The sequence below is a fragment of the Hemicordylus capensis genome, chromosome 4 (genome assembly GCF_027244095.1).
Source record: "Hemicordylus capensis ecotype Gifberg chromosome 4, rHemCap1.1.pri, whole genome shotgun sequence".
NCBI lineage: Eukaryota > Metazoa > Chordata > Lepidosauria > Squamata > Cordylidae > Hemicordylus > Hemicordylus capensis.
This window is the reverse complement of record NC_069660.1, coordinates 54482740-54502937: the sequence shown is the minus strand read 5'-3', so window position 1 is coordinate 54502937 and position 20198 is coordinate 54482740. Positions and strand designations below refer to the sequence as shown.

The following is a 20198-nucleotide window of genomic DNA, read 5'->3' as shown; positions in this document are numbered from 1 at the left end:
GTAGCTTCCACCTTCAGTGCTTAAATATACTCCTCCAAACATAAGGGCTGGTGGGGGGCGGGGAAAGAAAGGATTAGGGATGGTAATAAAAACCTGTATTGGGTAGTATGTGAGGGAAAATTTACTGAACTGAAATATAGAAACATTCAAGCAAGGGTTTATCTCCCTTCTTCATGGTCTTTCTTATTATTGTATCAGGGATGACTCCAAAGGGTAGCAAAGAGAAGCAGATGCCCTACCCCTAAATATTTCTCACTCCTCCATCCACTAAAAAAGAACTTTAAAGCAAAGTGTCAGACAATACAGTCACAGTATGCCATGGTCCTATTGCTAGAATTAATTATTTTCAAAGGCTTCTGTTGTTTAAAGAACACTCACTCCTCTACCCCGGAACAAGCAGCAGTAGCCAGTGCAGCCAGGTAGGTAGGAGACTCCTCCACCTTTCAGGAGCCAGGCCAATCCCTTCGCTTCCTTCCTAGCTAGGAACTGGGCTGGATGAGACCACGTGTGCAGGGTCTGATCTCTCTCTCCACCCAATCTTTCCTGCCACATGTTTTTTCCTGCCATGTGGACAGGAAGAGAAAACTTGTCAGGAAACAGACAGGAAAGTTTGGCCTTAACCAAAAAGGTAGAGAGGCTGTCCACATAATCAAAAATAGAATAAGTGTCCTGCCCACATAGGGAGCTGTGTGCACTCCCAATTTTTGGATGTGTCTGAGCAAACAACTATGTAGGAGGAGGGAGAAGTGACTGTGTGGAATCAAGGTAGTAGGAAAAGCTGGGTAGGTCAGCTTTTCCTCCTATGTTTGTTAAATTTTGGGTATGAAAGCTGGGTAGGACAGCGTTGTCCTACCCAACTTTTCCTCCTACCTTGATTGTAACCATGTTAAAGAGAAAATATGGCCTGATAAATGCCAATGCCAATTGGATCAACCTCAATTGTAGTATGACTATCAGCTAATGATCTCCATATATACTCCAATACAGTCAGAACCAGTCAAAATATTTTGGTTTCTGAGTTAGAACACTTTATGCTACTCCCTCTCCATTTGTGAGAAACTCCTGGTCCTCCCTGAGACAAACAGTGCTTTTCCACAATTAGAATTCTTTCATTCATGTTCTCTCTCACTCACTCTTTTCTCTACCACTTTTCCATCAACAAAATCAGTTTTAACACTGTAATAGTTTTCAAGGGTGTTAGGATAACTACAGTACATCGGCTCCAGTGAATATTTTTGTGTTCTTTCTCCTAAATTCAAGGGCACATACAAGAATTCACTTAATCCAGTAGTTATTCCTTTTAATACTATTGAACATCGGTTCTTATAGTGCTTGGCTGCTTTCTGAGATATCTTTTAAAAAATAAAGACTTAACAGACCACCAACCATTCAATGGTGTTGTATTAGGAAACAGCATTCAGTGGTGTTTTATTAGGTGGTAGCAGGAAATCTAAGTGCTGGGGAAGTCACCAGTGTTACTGGTGTTTCCACCAAGAGCACCAGTCCAAGTCCAATTAAACTGAGGAAAACTTGAACCCATACTCCCTGGCTTGCCTTTTCAGGACAGACTAAAATGCAGTGAAAAGTGGCAGCAGCTGGTCCCTCTCAAAGATGGCAGAAGTGGGATGCTCTCAGTGATGGAGGCAACACTCACAGCAATGGCGGCTTTGGTAACCCAGGTTTGGAGCCAGCCCATTTGTATTTATAGGGTTCAGGTAGAGAGGGTTGTGGCCATTTTAAACTTCATGAAGGCAGCTGCTTCCTAGTTGCTTTCTTCGCCTAATACGACTGACAGAGATCCATCACTCCTTGAGATCCATCACTCCATGCATCTGCTGCCTGAAGTAGCCTGCTTCATGGCTCCACATATGATATCAGGAACAAGATGCAGCGATGATTCAGTACAGTGAAAAGACAATTAATGGCAGACACATCATGTTCAAGCCTTATATAGTCTGTGGAGCCAACGGCACAGCAGGACTTTCTTGAAGCAAGTTGCTTAAGTTAAAATGTTAAAAAACAGCCTACTTAGTTGCCTGCTTCCTAATGAAAGCAGCCTATAGTTACATTGTACGGGGCTGTCAAATCCATTTCTGTGGATGATGAATTAAGCCCCCACTAAGAAAAAGGAGGAACAGAACGAAAACAGTCTGAAGAGCAAATATACTAGCTAAAACAGGAATAAACTGCCTCTTCTCAGAGAAGAAACTGCTAATGCCCTGGTTTTGCATAAATATAGGTTGAAACCCTAACTAATACTATGCATGTGTGGTCAGAGGATGTATGTGTGTACTGACTGTGCCCCCGCTTCAGCAGCATGAGCAATCATGTATTTGGTGGTGTGTGTGATTTAAGCTAATCCCCCCTTCCACTAGAAGAACTCTGTGCAACCCACAAAAATGTCCCTGAGGGTTGCACAGCCCTCAGGGTCATATACTGGGGCTGCATAGAGCAGTTCAGGGGGAATGGGAGAAAGGTGAAAATTGCCCCCGCCCCATGCATGAACACCCTCCCGGCTAAAGCAGGGATGAAGCCATTGCAGACATGCATGTTTTGGCTGCATGTGTGCAGCATGTGTTAGGATGTCAGCCATAGGGAAGCATGGAAATAAAACAGTCTGCCTCAGTTTTTTGTAGTGGTATTTTTTTCTTTGCCATGGTTGGGAAACTTTGCTTGTCAGCATGGGTGTTAACCAGCATAGATTTCTTTCCACTAGGTAGGGGTCCAAAAGCCTTTCTGTCCTGGAGATAGGGATGTGTGTATGGTGCAACCTCGAGCCAATTCGACATCAAAATAATTCCTTACATTGTTTTCATGCTGTTATAAATAGAGATGGTATTATATTTTGAGCTTTGATGGAAAAGGAAGGTCAGCAAAATATTTAAAATATTCCACACAGGCCCAATAAACAATTAGTCAGAGGGATACACTTAGGGTTAATGGGGGCTGTCATTGTCCTTTGGCCTTACAATGAAGAACACTCGTGTAAGCAGTATGCTCATTATCCTTGTTCCTGAAATTTATCAAATATCACATATAATATCCTACACTAATAGAAGACCAGCTGGAAAAAAATCTATAGAGGGAATTGATTATTTAATCTACCCTCTGTGCGAACACTAGGATGTGTTGATATGGCCAACACTTTAGCGTAGTTAAAGTAAAGGTAAAGTTGTGCCGTCAGGCCAGTTGTGCCATCAAGCCAGACTCCTGGCGACCACAAGCCATGAGGTTTTTTTTGGTAGAATATAGGAAGGGTTTACCATTGCCATCTCCCATGCAGTATGAGGTGATGCCTTTCAGTATCTCCCTATATCGCTGCTGCCTGATAGGGATTCAAAACAGCAACCTCTTGCTCCTTAGGCAAGTTAATTCCCTGCTGCGCCATTAGGTGGCTTTAGCATAGTTACTAGCTATGTTCTGTGGTTTGGTCTGTTGTTACTGGCATTATTTCAGAATAAAGGTAGTTCCCTTTCCTTACACGCTAAAGGGCTGTATTAAGATGTAAAGATTCCTAAGTCCCATTGAAACCAACTTAATATAGTTGCAATTAACTTGTGTCACCAATGGTCCTCAGTCACTTCTCCAATGGTGCCTAGGAACTTCCTTAGCATAAAACCCAACCCACCTTCATGCCATGGAACATACAGGATTACATTTTTTGCAGGTCTATTCAAGTAAAATTTTCTGCCATAATGTCCACCACTTTAAGCAATGTTAATAACACAGCTACCATTACAGGTTTATGCCAAAAACAATTCAACAGTCTTTCCAAGTCTGCCACACTAAGAAAACACAGGCTCTATTTCAACTGGCGGGTTGTTTTAACCACTAGAAAAAGTTCCAATTTCAGCAGTTTTTTGAATGTTCTTTTCCTCTATATTTTCCGGATTCATCGTCAAGGCTAAATAAAGTAAATGAAGCAGTGTCAAGCAAATGATGCAAAGGACAGCATCTGTCAGTGTTTGCATTGTCTGTCCACTTCTCGGGGATTAACATCATACACTGAAATGAAAACTCTCTTCACAAATTGTCAGTTGAGATATAAGTTCTTTCCCCCCTACTATTTGAGCTAGTTGAAATCCATTTAGTTTAATGGCAAGCAGTTATACTTTCCCCTTTTTTCTCCAAAGGCTTATTCTCTTTGCTCATCCACCATGGATTTCAGATAAGGGTGCCCCAAAATGGATGGAAAAGCTGTCATTTGAAGAACATTCAAATTAAAAAACAACCACCACCAGTATGGAATACTATTCAATTATGTGATAGTGTATTACACAAATAGCCCATGTATGTGTCTTCTCCGATATGAATGCCAGTGGTTAACACTTATGTCAAATCCTTGTATTATTTATTTTTCTTTAAAAACAATCATAAATCTATTGATTTATCTGTGCATCTATAAAGTTGCTGTTTAGGATAATGTCGGCCAACTTGAATTAAGAGTGTTATCTCAAGCACACCCCTGCAGCGGAATGTTGCAATGGAAGATCAATAGGCCACAACTGTCTTTCAGTTAACCTTATCAATCATTATGATATACTGGCTGAGGAACCCTCACTAAGCGTCTGAGCAACCCCCGAGTTCTCCAGAACATATTTTAAAAACTACTACCCTGTGCATCTGCTACCCTCACATCTGCATAACATATAACAATTAGACAGATGTAATGGAAACCGTTTGAATGAATGGAAGTTGTTATACCAGAGGTAATGTATTTCACTCACAATTTACTCTAAAGCAGGGGTTCTCAAACTTGGGTCCCCAGATATTGTGGACTACAGCTCCCATTATCCCAAGCCACAATGGTATGATTGGAGTTATATTCCAACAACATCTGGGGACTCAAGCTTGAGGACCCCTGCTCTAAGGCATACACTCAGATGCTGTTAACTTTTGCAACAAAATTAGCTGGGATGATACTTCTTTCATATTTACATGAATGAAAGTGACTTTGGTTGTCCTTAAATAGGATTTAACATTCTCACTACCAGTGTTCCCTCTAATAGGGATTCCCATAGGTTGATGACCAAAATTCCCAGAATCCTCAGCTACAATGGTTTTTGCTTGGCGATTATGGGAGCTGGTCAACAACATATGGGAATCCATGTTAGAGGGAATACTGCTCACTACTCATAATCCCATTTTCCCCCCACTTCAAAATTAGCAATGTTATTATTTCCAAAGAACTGTGAATAACTTTTATGAATAACTGACTGCCACAACTGCAATCAAAGCAAAGTTTATCATATATTTATAGTTTGAATCTATCACGAGTGAAAGTGTTTTCTTCAATATGATGACCAGTTTAACTCCTGCTGTACAATTCTGATAGACATTAAGGATGAGCTTTCATCATGAAATAATCTCTTAGGGACAGGCCCTGTTCCTTACAATTGTATTTAGGGTAATGGTGGCAAGAAGCAGGGCTTTTACCATCAAGGTTATTTAATAACCTCCTCAAAGAGGAACAAAAATGTACTTTTCTTGTGGATTTGGGGATAGGGTGCAAAGCCATCCAATCCAAAAGTCCTGCAGCTGTTAAGTGTGTATTCGAACACTGTAGGCATGCAGCCAAAAGATGCACATCGATAGTGGTTCCACTTCCACTTCTGAAGCATGGGTGCTCTCATGCACGGGAATGGGATGTGTGAGAATTTTCACTGATCTCCCCTATCCCCAGGAGTGCTGTGCAGATTAAGTACTCCCACTTAGCAACTGCAGGACTTTTGGATTAGGTTGGCCGTGCAACATGCAATTATGTGCCAGAGGGTTGTGCAGCCCTCAGGGACATAACTATGCATTGAACAGAGCTCTTCTACAGGAAGGGGAGATTGGCAAAAATAATCCACCCCTTTGCATGAGCACCTGAGAAGTTGCGGTGAACATGCATCTTTTGGCTGCATACCTTCATTGTTAGTTAGGGTGTCAGCCAGTGATTACAGTTTAGGAGATTGTTATTTGAAATGTTTTACTATTATTGGTAATGTTTTATAGTTTCATTTGAAAAAAACTGCATCAAGCCAGAAAAGGCCAGATATGTATGTTTGAAATAAATTATAAATATGTGTATATGTATCTTGATATCTGACAAAATGTCAGCAACATTGACTCTAATGGATGGATCTAATAAAGACTGGTTATCAAGGATATTTTGAAGCTTTATGTTTTAAAGTGGCTCCATCTAGCCTTTCATTAACTCAGTAGCAAAGGTCAGGGGGAGATGAAAACCTGCTATCCTAAATTTCCTTGATATACATATAATTACATTTCAAAAACAAAAAAGCTCACAATCTTCTAGTGTTTCGTATTTCTGGTTCCATTTGACCATGACATCATGAACAAAGGACAACTCTCCACCCAGGGAATTGGCTCTGGGGTTAACAAGAGCTCCATAGAACCCATCTGCCTCAAGAGAATTAGTTTATTTGCGTAAGAGAATCCTTGAGATTAAGAGCAGATTTCTTTTTTCCCACACCTATAGAATGAAGGAAACCAGGCGCTCTCTCCCTCACCACTAACTCCATACAATTTAGATATTTAAGACTCAAAGGAACACGAATTCAAACAATTCCCAGCAGAAATTGCAGTCTCTCTCTCTCTCTGCACTGACTGTCTTGTTTCAATTATATCCAATGCCTAGAGCTTAGTCACCTACTTTTGGGAAAGAAAAATCAGCTCAACTTCTTAATAAATAGTGACACACACACCCCAACCCATACCAGTCAAGATTCAGGTGCAAAAAACATCCAATTCAACTGCACTGAAATGTCTAAATTTTTGGTCTTATATTTTTAACAATGAGGCAGTAATACAATCCAAATTTTTGTCTCTTCCTAAGAGTTAGTCATCAGATACCTCTCTATGATTTCTAACTGGTTTTAATTTTGTTTTAATGAGTTATTTCTTATTTTAATCTGTTTTTATATTTATGCCTAGAGACATTTGGGTGAGGTGGTATAAAAATCTAATCTAATAAAATAAATAAATCTTTATTTCTAATTCGCAAAACTACATTTGCCTCTTGATGGTCTGGAAAATATATAATTCCTAAAAAATTAGTGCTGGAGTAGGGGAAATGTCCTATCAATGTATTCATGTTCAGCTGTTACTGTATGTATTATCTTTGCACACAGAAAATACATGGTAGCTGTATGCATTATGTACACAGCTACTTGTTTGCTATTAATTTTAACAGGAAAGCCTGTTTTGATTCCCTCAAGTCTCTTTCAGATTTCTGTTGGCAGGAGATTCATACCTCAGATGTGCAAGTTAGTTTAATGAAGAACTGAATGGCAGAGCTGAGCTGAACCAGGGGGCTGAGCTTTGCAAACATTTTCATATCATTTGAAAAGGATGCCCATTTTAGCAATAGTGGGACTCAACAGTGACAACAGTGTTCACAGCAGGGAGAAAGAAAACATCACCAAGTGCATCAGCAGTTGGGATGCTCCCTGTTTTGATGTGCTATAAGTGAGGCAGTGAAACTGCTACAGTACAGTGTGTCAAAACAGATGATCAGTCCAGATTTGCACCTAGATGCACACTGCTATGTGAATGCAGATATGTCTATTTGCACAACAGGAGAAGCTCAGTAGTCTCAGGGAGTCCATTCTCTGCAATTACAAATATGGAAACTCAGAATACTAAGTCACTGGCCCAAAAATTGCCCCCCAAACCGGGGGAAATTGTTTAAAAGGGCAAAATAAAGTGCCCTACCATACTAGTCGGGCCTCCAGCAATGTGCCCCAGAAGTCAGAAAAGGTCTTTTAAAAAGCATTTCCCCTCAATTTTTTGTGTGGGTTTTCAAGTAAATGAGCCACAAAATGGCTCCGTTTCACAAAATTCCTCTGACCCATGGAAATGCAGAATTAAACTTGTGGGCCAGGTTTTTTTAATGGGCATGCTGAGGTCATGCATCATCGCCCAACCAAAACAGCAGATGGTGGCATATAGTGAGGTCCACCTGTATATTGTTCTCAGCCAGATCCACATTTGAACATGCATTTTAGCATGAACAGGGCAGGATGAGGGCTTCAACATAAGGGTAATGAAGTTTTATTTGCACTCTGTAGCTGATATCCTAAGTAAGTGTGTGCCTATGTGCCCGGAAGAAGCATCACAGCTGCAGAGAGCTTCTTGAGCCCTGCACCATCTACTGCACAATGGGGTGGGGGGAAGGGCTGTTGATTTTTGCCCATATCTCCTTCCACCTGACCTGTGTCACCCAAAAGGAAGGATCACACAATGCTCAGGAACATCAAGGCATTTCCAGGGGAAGCTGAGATCGTCAAAAATCACCCAGAGCTCAGGAAACTCTCTGCAATGGGGAAACTTCTTCCCTGTGTATGGGTGCACATTTCAGTTGTTGCCACTGATGTCTCCACATGCCCAAATTTCAATGATTACATAACTATCCCTGAATGGCTAGGACCACATAATATGAAAGAAACCCTGCTAAATTTTTTTTTTAAAGGCACTAAAGCCAATTGGAGAAAAAGTAACCCCTGAACAGGCACCAAAAACACATAAATATGCAGAAAGTGTGTTTTCAGATTCAACACAACTATAATGGTCTTTCATATGAAAGAATCCATTCTTGCTTCTAAGTGAAAACATCTTGTGCATTTAGGGAGACATGTATTTGGATCCACATGTATGTGTTCAAGCTGCTGTCCAATTGGCATTCTGCAAAGCTGATTAGGTGGTATTAATGCTGATAAACTGCTAATTCCTATGCAAACAAGAGTCCTAAAATATTCCCATTAATAACTTGACAGAGCTAAAATGCGTTTCAACTATTAACAGCTCATAATTCTCACCATGTCTGGTTGGAATGTGTTAGCACTACCCACATTTTCCTTGTGTGCTGTGATGCTCCATTTTCCCCTTTGAGGTCTTACTCCTCTCATTCTACAGCTCTGTAAAGAAGGTGATTTCATTGCTCTGTCATACCTCATAATATGAGACATGAAAGACCAGGAAAATATATTAAAACTTGAGTTGAGCAATCAGTGATTAAAGCCATACAGTTGGGCTTTGTGGCTTTCAGTGCAAAACAAAAACCAAGGTGTTGAGTTTATACAAGGACACTCCTGAAACCTTCACATAATTGAGGACATAGTCTCCAGTAGGACTATATAAATGAGCTGGTGAGTTTTTATTAGAGACAAAGGAGAAAGAATCTTCCCAGGGCATCTGCACCCCCTCTTTCCTGTACTGTATAATGCACTAGCAATTCTCTCCTGCTCCTAATTAACAGTGATAGCCATATTTGATCCATTGCTTATGACAGCAGGTGCATTGATACGGTTTCCTCAGTTGAAAGAAACTCTTTCTTTTTCATCTTTCTTTTATGTAGCAATGTGCCATGGTGGTTGTTTTTAAATCCATCCATGCTGCTTATGTTCTTGAGTTATAAATTTGCAGATTTCAGCAGCTTGCATCTCCAGGAACTCAAGTCTTTTCAAATTTTAAAAAACTTCAGTATTCAACAGTTCACTTTGGCACTCACTCCTCAGGAACTTTCAGCAAATGAACCATGATGTTTGTCATTAATATATTTCTATCTAACTTCTTGTGGTGCAAAGCACTTGTACTGAAGAATCCCCCTCCACATACTTCACACTTCTGGAAGATTTTACAAAACCTTTCCCTTTACCACAAATATCATTTACACTCACAATTCAACTCTGAGGCAACACTTCCCAGGAGAAAGAAATGTGATGTAAAGAAAGGAGGCTCCCTCTAGAGATGTGCACAGAACCGGCTGGATTGGTTCGGCTCGAAACTGGACCGAATGAGCCTGAGCCTGAGCCTGGACCGGCCTGGCTGTCGAGCCGGCTTGAGAGCTTGACAGTCATACTTGCAAAAGGGGAATCCATCAAGGCCTTACAAGTAAAGGGCTGCCAGCGGGTGGGGGAAGAGTGAAAGTTCAATTTTTTAACCTTGAAAAAAAGCACTGCTGCGTGGCAGGATGGGGCAGCGGCCATGGGGAGGGCAGTGGGGGCTCCTTCCACCTCCCCATATGCCTCCCAAATGACAGCATGGGCTGGTCTGCGGCCTGTTTTGGGCCTCTCTACACACATGTGTGCCGTCATTTGGGAGGCAGACGGGGAGGTGGAAGGAGCTCCTGCTGCCTTCCCCGCAGCTGCCCCCACCCACCAGTGCTTTTTTCCAAGATGGAGTTTTCCTCTCTTCCCCCCACCCCACTGCCCACCGCCCGTTACTTGTAAAGGGAAATCCTTGTCGGACTTCCCTTTACAAGTATGGCCCTCAAGCCGGCATGTGAGCAGGGGACTGGTCTTGCCACTGGACTGAGCCCACCTCCAGTTCAGCTCAAGGGCAGGCTCAGTGTGAACCGGCTCGATTTTGAGCCCGTCTGCGCATCCCTAGCTTCCTCAGACTGGATTATTTCTGTCCTGTCTTATTGAACATTAAGGCCCACCGTTAATACACACATCTGATCATTTCAATAAACTTGTTTGGTAAAGGAATGGTTTAACTTGCACTTATCATCATTATGTATATTAGCCTCCTTCAAGTGACCCTCATTTATCAATGCAGACTATTTTGGAATATTGTCTTCTTCGTGAGTCAATGGGGAAGTTTGTACAATACATCTGTATCAGCCCCACTCATGTCCAATGAGGGACATCCTTCTGAATCAGAATATATCATCCCACAGTCTCATGAACTTGGACAGTTCTTCATGAGCTGTGACGGAGGGCAGTGCATCAAAACTGCCTGACATGTGATTTAAATACCACATTAAAGTGGTATTTATATCAAATGTGAGGAGGCAGGTTGAAATAAATCACCCCCAGACATGATCATGAGGTTGCAAGATGGCACACCAGCTCACGTCCCTCATTGTGTGTAGGTGGGTCAAGTTTGTACATATCATCTGTACCAACTCATTGGGCTGATTAATCAATGGGCTGATTATTCAACAGCTAAGAGGATAAGATGTAAATCAGGAAATTCCTAGTTCCAATCCTGCCTCCTTGCTGTGGCCTTCACCAAACCACTACCCCCCCAGCCTTAGTTCCCCTATGCACAATATGAAAATAATAATAGCCCTTTTCACACATTATGTTCAGTGCACATACATCTGTGTACAGTGCATGCATGGAACATGCATTCATTTATTCACATGAAGTGTATAACAGTACATTTCCTATCTGTATCTGGCCTTTCAGGGATATGTGAACCTACCTAAGTTCACTTTTAAAATGAATGCATGTACTGTCATTTGTACACAAACATGTATGTGCCTACAGACACCTGAACACATGTACAACATAATGTCTGAACAGGGTTAATACTGACCTGCTTTCCAGGATTGTTATAGGAATTACTAATTCCTATATTAGATAATGTGCGTAATGTATGTTAAATACTTTGAACATGTGTTAATTATTGCTGCTGCTAACTAAATTGGGGCGTACTCTGAAGTGCCCTCCAGAAATACAAACATTTTTAATCCAGACTCCTTCCTCCTAGCCCTTGTGGACTGCAGGGAATAAATTATGTAGAATGCACAGTACAGCAGGATAAAGCATATTCCATGTCTAGATTGTGAGGACTTGACATACTAGAACAATGCATATATTCCTCAATATAAGAAGCATCTCATTGACTCTTTAGACTTAGAAGACTAGAGTTTGAATCCAGCTCACAGTAAAGTCTTGGACAAGTAATTTACCCTATGCACCAATTTTTCATCTATTAAATGGGAACAACCACCTCATTATTGCAGCTGGTGTGAAGATTAGAGATTATAACATTTAGTATGAAATGTGATGATAAAAGAAAGTAACATTGCATGGAGTTATGAGGAAGCTTCCCTTCCATGCAATGGTTCATCACAGCTTCTAACACACACACACACACACACACACACACACACACACACACACACACACACACACCTCTCTCTCTCTCTCTCTCTCTCTCTCTCTCTCTCTCTCTCGGATTCAAGTCATGCTAAGGAATCATCACACAAATTGCACCCTTATAGCTAATAAGAATATTTCTCTTGTAAACATGAAAGAAGCTCAAGGGCAAATTTGTTCAAAAGAACAAATATAGTTCATTTCTAAACTATATCTGAAATTTAGACTGCAAAAATGTATCTTCAATATGTAAGATACATTCCTTTACATTTACAAGAGATGCAGTTCAGTGGCCTAGTCAAAAGTAAAAAGAAGTTTTCTACATCTTTTTTCTACATAGTACATCACTCTGCATCTCCTGTTAATTTACAGCCTATTGAAATCATGTCAGCATATTGAGTACTCCTTTAGCATCTCTAAAACACATTTCTGAGCACCTTACAGAGGTTAAAATAGATACATTCCTAACTGCTTGCTTTAGAGGTATGATTAAAAGCAGACATACCTCTCCATTTATTTATTTTTAAAAAAACAGCTGCAGGAAGCCTGATTGTAACTTGGACCACATCATGTGGGAAGAGGGCATTTAACGCTTTCCCCCTTGTGATGCTTTTCCATTGAAAATTGTCCTTCTAAAGCACTTACTTCTTCTGAAGCAACTATTTGCTGCCAATAGCAACTTCAGGTGCAATTTGTGGCAGTGAAACAGCATGAAGGTAGAGCCCTTTTCCCAGGGGTGTATCTAGGGTGGGGCAGGCAGGGCATGTGCCCTGGGCGCCACTTGAAGGGGGGGTGCAAATTCCTAAAATTATTTTTTTTTAAAAAAGGCCACCAAAAACAAAATGGCCACTGCACATGCTCAAATGGCCTCTGTGAGGCCCTAGGACATGCCAGGCCTCGCAGAGGCCATTTGAGCATGCGTGGTGGCCATTTTGTTTTCAGTGGCCATTAAAAAACAACAACAATTATTTTAAAAAATGGCCACTGCACATGATCAAATGGTCTCTGCGAGGCCCTAGAGGCCAACAGTGGGAGGGGTAACCTTTGCAGACCCCCCCCAGCCTATAGGAAGTGCCCCAAAGGGGCTACAGGTTAATATATATATATATATATATATATATATATATATATATATATATATATATATATATATATAAAATATAAGTCACTGTACACATATTCAGTTTGGCACTATGTACAGAGAATCAGGGCTTGTGAATACTGAGCTGAAGCTTATGAGCTAGGATTGTATTCATTTGCTCTTACTTTGCTTATGATAAGTGAGTTAAATGTGGTGTATTAAAAATATGGTTATTAATGGTGAGTTTGTCTTTGAATCACTGTGAAATCCTTAGTATTAAGGCCCACTGGGAGTTTCTTGCTCTCTTCTCATTTTAACTGTCTTTCTGAAATACTAGAATAAATTCCAAGCAGTGACACAGTTTACTCTGCATATCCTTTAATTATTTTCAGAGTATCTGGGAAAAGTCAAATTCTCCATTTATTTTTAAAACTTATGTAATAGTGATGCTAGTAGATGCATAGTAGAGAATTAGACAGGCACTTCCATTTTGTTTTCCAAGCACACCTCCACATAGTATTTGGGTATTTCTTGAGCCCCAGCATACTGAAATTTGTAGTTTTCTAGCATTTTTTGGTCTGGCTATGTCCACTGCTAAATAGTTTTTGAAATTTTAAAAGATTAATGAGCTTGACTTATATTTTTCAGCTGATATTATAGTAAAGTTATCTGAAAGATGGGTGTCAGATGTTTGGACAGGGGGCGCAATTTCAGTGCTTGCCCTAGGCGCTATTTTCCCTAGATACGCCTCTGCCTTTTCCACATGTGCCACAGTCCCACTGAGGATCAGGCCTCCACAGCTGTTTTTTTTTTTTTTAAGATATGCTTCTACTTTTTAAGCAAACCAGTGAAAAAAACTGACCCTGAAGAATTACAGTCATGGCATAAAAGGTTGCCACCTTGTATGGCATACAATACAAAATAAAAAAGCAAGCAAGGAGCTAAGTGATATTTTATTGATTTTTTCAAACACATTGCACACATTCTGGGTTTATGAAGTGGTAAGTGCTCTTCCCTAAGGGTAAATTACACAATAGTGCTCTACAATTAATGCTCATTTGAGATGAGTGATGAGAACACAAGCACTTCCAAGGTAAACAGACATTAGAGATAACATCAGCAGGTACAGTGCACCAAGTCAGATTATGGAGCCAACATTACTGTCACAAACCAGAGGATAATAGTTATTTAACCAACTGGACAATTAAATATATGCTGAAAATATTTATGTACAAAATGTGGCATGGGTGATGAAAGAGTCAAAAGTCACATCATTTACACTGTTATCCTAAGGATTGATAAGGGCTTGGCCTAATACATGGTTAGGGGATGCTGACTCCTATGTACAGAGTCTTACACAAGCACACACTCTTTATCTTTTCCAGAAATTGACAAGTTCCTGTGTTCCTAAAAACCCAGAAATTGTGCTACACTAGCCCAGATCAATGGCTTATCTAGGCCAGTATCTTTTCCTTACTGGTGAGCTGGAGACAGCCACAATTGAAAGCACATGTATCAAAGCTATCCTTTAGAGGGAAGGGTTACTTCCCGTCATCCTGGCCTTTGGCCCATTTCAAATAATTTTTATAAAAAGAATTTGATGCATTTGCCTTGAACACATCCACAGCAATGTGTTCTACTGGACAACAATGCATTATGTGAAAAAAGAAGTCACACCCTTTCTAATTGATCAAGACAAACACGTAGCCTTTTATCACAATCAGATCCCTTTACTGTGCATTTAAAAAAAGAGTTAACAGCAGTTGCCTTGTTTTTCCATTTCATTTTGAGTTTGTGCAAATCTCTAATACTATACCTGTTCTAGTCTCCTTTCAGTAATCTTCACTTTAACCTCAAGAGGAGTTCTAATCCATAAAACCTTTTTAACAATACTGTTCTATTTCATATTCTGAAAAGCATTAGAATGACATTCTCTGTACATTTTCCGGGCTCTGCTAAACCTTTTTCAAGATGACACAGTCAGCATTAGGGTATGCAGGTTGCTGGCATGTTACACATCATTTGTTAAAATATTTCTACTCTTCCCCTCAGTCAAAGACTTCCAAGACAAGTAACAACACTTTCAAAATAAACATTTTTAACAGACTGGCTGACATCGTCTTGACTGAGGCTGCATACACCCTGCAGGAAGAAGTGCCTGTGCTGTGGAAGATTGACTGCCATTACACCAGCGCATGTGCAGGGAACTTCGTTGATCTCCCCTTTCCCTGGAAGTGCCCTACGCACCCTCAGGGACATATTTTCAGATGGCACAGGGCAGCTGTGGGGGAAGGGGAGATCAGCAAAATTCCATTCCTCACAAATCACCGTAGTTGAGTTAGTAGAAGCCTTCCACAGAATGGGTGCATCTCACATAGTATACACGCAGTCTTAGCCACGATGTTGGCCGCTACCTACACTTATAGGTTAATAGTGGGACTTAAGGAATTCATGGTAGAGGTGGGATTCAAACTTCGAGTTCTGAATCATTGCTCAATCTCTTTGCCATTGCACTTAACTACATCAGTTCTCAATCAAGGTTTTCCAAAGCAATACAAAAGATCAGGAAAATTGTAACATGGTCCTAAACTAATAATATATAACTAGGAAAGATAAGAATATAAATGGATATTTTAATAATAAAGTTAATAATGCTGCATAAAATTGATAAAAACCTAATAAGGATTGTTTTAAAAAGTCATAATACATTTAAAGTCCTCATACATATGTTGGTTAGGGAATTAGTTCAAATATCATAAAAGTCCTCAGACATCTGATGACTAGATCATGTAGTCTTGTAATTCCAAGTGAGTTTGAGTCCTTATAGATCTTCACAGAGTCAGACACATTTCGACTCATAGTCTTCCTCAGTTACTTTCCTTGCATTGTTCTCATGAGGGCATAGCACCTCCAGACTCCTTTTGATCCAAATAAATTTTCATAATATTTTCAAGGCCTCCTTCTCACTCAGCACCACATGTTTCTTCTATATAGTGTTGTGTCCTTATTATTAAAAAGTTAAAAAATAAAAGCCACTTATCTAAACACAGTGGCTTAGAATTCAAACATCTCATACAGAGTTTATAATAGCCTCCAATAGATCATGCAAAAAAATATTTATAAAGTGAAAATGTGTGTTCTTCTTGTCTTCCAGGTTATCAATGTGTCACTAATTACAGGTCTGTAAAGCAAGCTAACAAAAATTCCTGCAGGTTAATTGCTTTTGTAGGCTTATTTATAAGCCTAAATTAGTGAGACAACTACTTTTGAGATAGAAACTGAACCTGGAAAAGATTTGGCTCAGTGTTATTACACAGATCTCCTGCATACAGTAACGAGGTGGTTCAAACATCTACAACAAAAATCAAAGCGTATTAGCTGCTTATATAAATTACAAGGTTAAAATATCAATTCAAAGGTCCAAGTGACTTAGTTGGCAGCCTGCTTATAAACTTTATCACATGGGTAAAGATTTAACTCCTGCAGATCTCACGGGCCTAACAGCCTGAATTAGAAAAGAAGGAACTCTTACCTTCCTTCTAAGGCCAACGGAAAAGGCAATTGGCACATAAATGTAAATAGCCATATATTTTGAAGTGCCTGCTGGATTTATGCTTAGCTATGCAGCATGTTACTGTTATGCTCGTGTGCTGCCAATAAAGTGTTTCTATAATAATGTATTATAAAGAACAATATTATGGAGTAACAAGGGCGGGTTCATTTTTCTGCTTTACAGAAGACTGGGTGTGGATAATTAAGATATGAAGCTGTCCACCTATTCATTTTTAACTGTAAGCCAAGAATACATCAACAACAGTAGGTGGCCTGATTGGCAGATAATGTTCTGAAAATGATTGGCAGTTCCTGAGAATTACTCTGAAAATCACTCTGCTGGCACCGCTGTCACTTTGATGGCATTGAGAGCCAAGCTTATTTGGTAAGGAAATGATGGCACAGAGGGAAACGCCCTTGCAAAGGAAGCAGGAACTGTTAAAGACAAACTGAATGCCTCTCCAAAAGTGAGAGTTAGCAGTAAAAGGAGAGTGTTCATCCTGGAAGTCTAATCCTGTGAAACTGTGCATGAGAGAAACACACACTGGCTTCTAATTCCCCTAATTAGTGTATCTGAATCAGCTTGCCTCCCCCTTCCCTAAGCAGAAAGGTATGCCATTCCTAACAACCAGCAACTGCCTGTGGCAAGGCAACCCATCACCCTCAGGACACTGCCATTCTGTTAACAGTTTGCCAGGGAGCCAGAAGCGGCTGCTCTGACAATCCTAAGTGCTAACAGGGTGACGCAGCCCCTGCTGAGTTACTCTGACAAAAGAGATAATGTAATCTAAATTAGATACCCAAGACAAAAATAAACTCCACAGAGCAGTTCTAAAATTAGAACTGTTCAACCCCAATATGCTAAGGGGCCTATTAAAATGGTGAAGGGGAAAGAGTTAATGGCCACACTCCAGATCTGTGGGAAATGCTTCCTTCAGAAAAAGGACAGAGAGCTTGTGTAGGATTTTCCAGGTGAGAAGGGCTAAACACCTGCAACGATGGAGGGATGGAGTAGACCTAGGTTGCTAGGCATGGAGCCGGATAGCATTGGCCAGCCAAACACACAGCAGCAAACGAAATCACAAAGCGAACAAGAGAGAAACAACTCTTCCATTGCAAATTCCAGACAGCGTGCATGCTTCGCAGAGTTTCATAAATATTGTCACTAGCTCATGAACTAAGGAACTGAAAGGTATGAAAACAAGCCACAGAGTCCACTCACACTTGTGGTTAGAATGTTTTGAATGGCTTAGAGCATTTTATCCCAGCATATCGTGAGCGAGACATGGGTAGCCTTGGTTAGTGAGAAACTACTTGGAAAGTATGATTCCTGAGGGTCTCCTCTGTGAGGGCTTGTGGAAGTGCTGTGGTATGCTCTGTGTGAATATCTCCTCCTCAAGTATCTTAAAACAAATCACACTGTGCTGTTGATTTGCCACAGCCTAGCTGCTTTAGAAGCACAGCATGTAGATGAACTGGGATGTTTATTGGACATCTTACCCTCAGTGTAGACAAAATCCTAGCAAGGTACATGCTTTAGTCAACTAGGCAAGGAGCCATATCGGTTAATCTGAAAGTCAGGGTCTTCAAAATGTGATGACTGAGCTATGAATATAAATGGAATAAGCACATGGAATAAGCACACTATCATACCAAGTCACCCAAAGGAGCTATGGATCAACAACAAGCAGAACTGGATTAGCTAGCACAAACCCTACTTGAATATCAGATCAGGGAAAGGGCTTGCAGGCTGTCCTAAGAATTTTCAGTCACCAGGATTAAATTGTTATTCACAATTCCTGTGTAAATGTGAACATACTATTTCCAATTAAAGCTCATTTTTAAGTGCCTGGATAACCTACCACCTGGGATTCTTCTGGCTCTGGTCATCTATTCAAACTTTAAATGACAGAGCAGCATTCTCCATGCCAAACATTGCCAATTAGATCATATTTTATATAAATACGGCCAACATCCTATTTAAAGCTCAGTGTGTGCAAGCAAAGAAAACGTGAATGCAGGGGGAAAGTTCCCACTTAAGCAGCTCGCATATTTGCATGGAGCGGGGGACTTTTTTTTGCCAATTTCCCTTTCCCCTTGAAGCATTTTGTGCAACCTGAAAGTATGGCCTTGAGGATTGCAGAGGTCATAAGCCATCTTTTTTTTAAAGACTTTGCTGAGGCAGTAGACAAGTAACACCATACCCCCCTCCAAAAGGTGGGGTGGGGGGAGGAAGGCACCAACCCAGGTGAAAAAGGAGAAAAAGCTCAAATGCCTTTATCAAGGGCTCTATCAAGGGTGGTTAGACTGTAGGACTAGGACCAGGGAAACCAGGGTTCAAATCCCAGTTCAGCCATGAAACTCACTGGGTGATTCTGGATCAGTAACTTCTCTCTCAGCCTAACCTATCTCACAGGGTTATTGTGAGGATAAATATAAACATGTACACTGTTCTGGGCTCCTTGGTGGAGGAGTGGGATATAAACGTAGCTACTAAATAAGTAAATAAGTTCAAGTCGGAGGCATTAGAGATTTTCTGCCTTTTTCACCTGTAGGCAGTAGCAACAATAGAGGTTATTTTGGTGGCCACTCCAGTGACAGTCATTTCTGAGAAAATGGTGGTTCCATTAAAAAAAAATAGCAGCCCCTTCTGGGAATATTTTTCTATGGCAGCCAATATCCTGCTGCCCCACCCACCCCCGTGAATGTTCTGGAATTCCACTGTGTCCTTCTCCTTATCATTGTGTCATGCTGGAATTTGGTCTGTTAGACCATGGTAGGAAACACGGATCACTTAAAGGCAGAGGAATTTGCTACCACGTAGTAGCTAGCAATTCCTGTTAGAAATGGTCCTCTTGATATTGCTCTTGAGAAAGACTTAGGCTATGTAGTGGGGTCACAGAAGTCACTGACCAATTACAGAGGGGAGAAAAGCCACTCAACTAAGAAAGGTAAGAGTTATAATGTATGTTCTATGAATCACCAGGGTGGAGTTGAAGATTTGTGGGAGAATCCATGCTTCTTCTATGAGTTTATACCAGTTATATAATCATAAGATTATAAAAATTGCCACGCCTTAGCCTACAGCTAGGTAACTTCCTGTCTCTGGGCTCAACATGGTTCCTGAGGCTGTTTTATGTGGTCACCTAGCTATTATTAACACACACACACACACCCCACACACCAATCCCCATTTTTAAAATGTATTTTTCTATATTTCAAAATTACAGTGATAAGTGTGACAGTCATTCTTCACATAATACAACCTGAAAAGAAGTCTAAAAGAACTCTAACTGCACAGAGATGAAAGTTTGGGTGGTATAGAAGAGAAATAAATAAATAAATAAATAAATAAATAAATAGAAATATTTTTGAAATGAAATTAAATAAGCCATTTTCCGAATTGGCGGGCAAGCAGATATCCTTCAAGACATGGAATCTAATAATAAAATTCATTAAAACACACAGAACATCCAGACATCACTCCTATGTGAAGCTCTCCCATACAGTATCATACCATTGGTTGGTCTAGCTCAGTATCAAACTCAGTGACTAGCTTTCCAGCCTTCATATAGGGGTCCTTGTCAGCTCCACAAAGAGACACCAAGGATCTTCTGAATGCAAAGCTTCTGCTCTACCACTGAACCCTTTCATCACAAGAACATAAT

The 20198-nt window shown here is 40.4% G+C and overlaps 1 protein-coding gene across 8 annotated transcripts in view; it reads right to left on the bottom strand.

Moving 5' to 3' along the window:
* NGF (nerve growth factor) overlaps positions 1-20198 on the bottom strand; it is a 72221-nt gene that overhangs the window by 2455 nt on the left and 49568 nt on the right. The gene's annotated exons all lie outside the window — the stretch shown is intronic.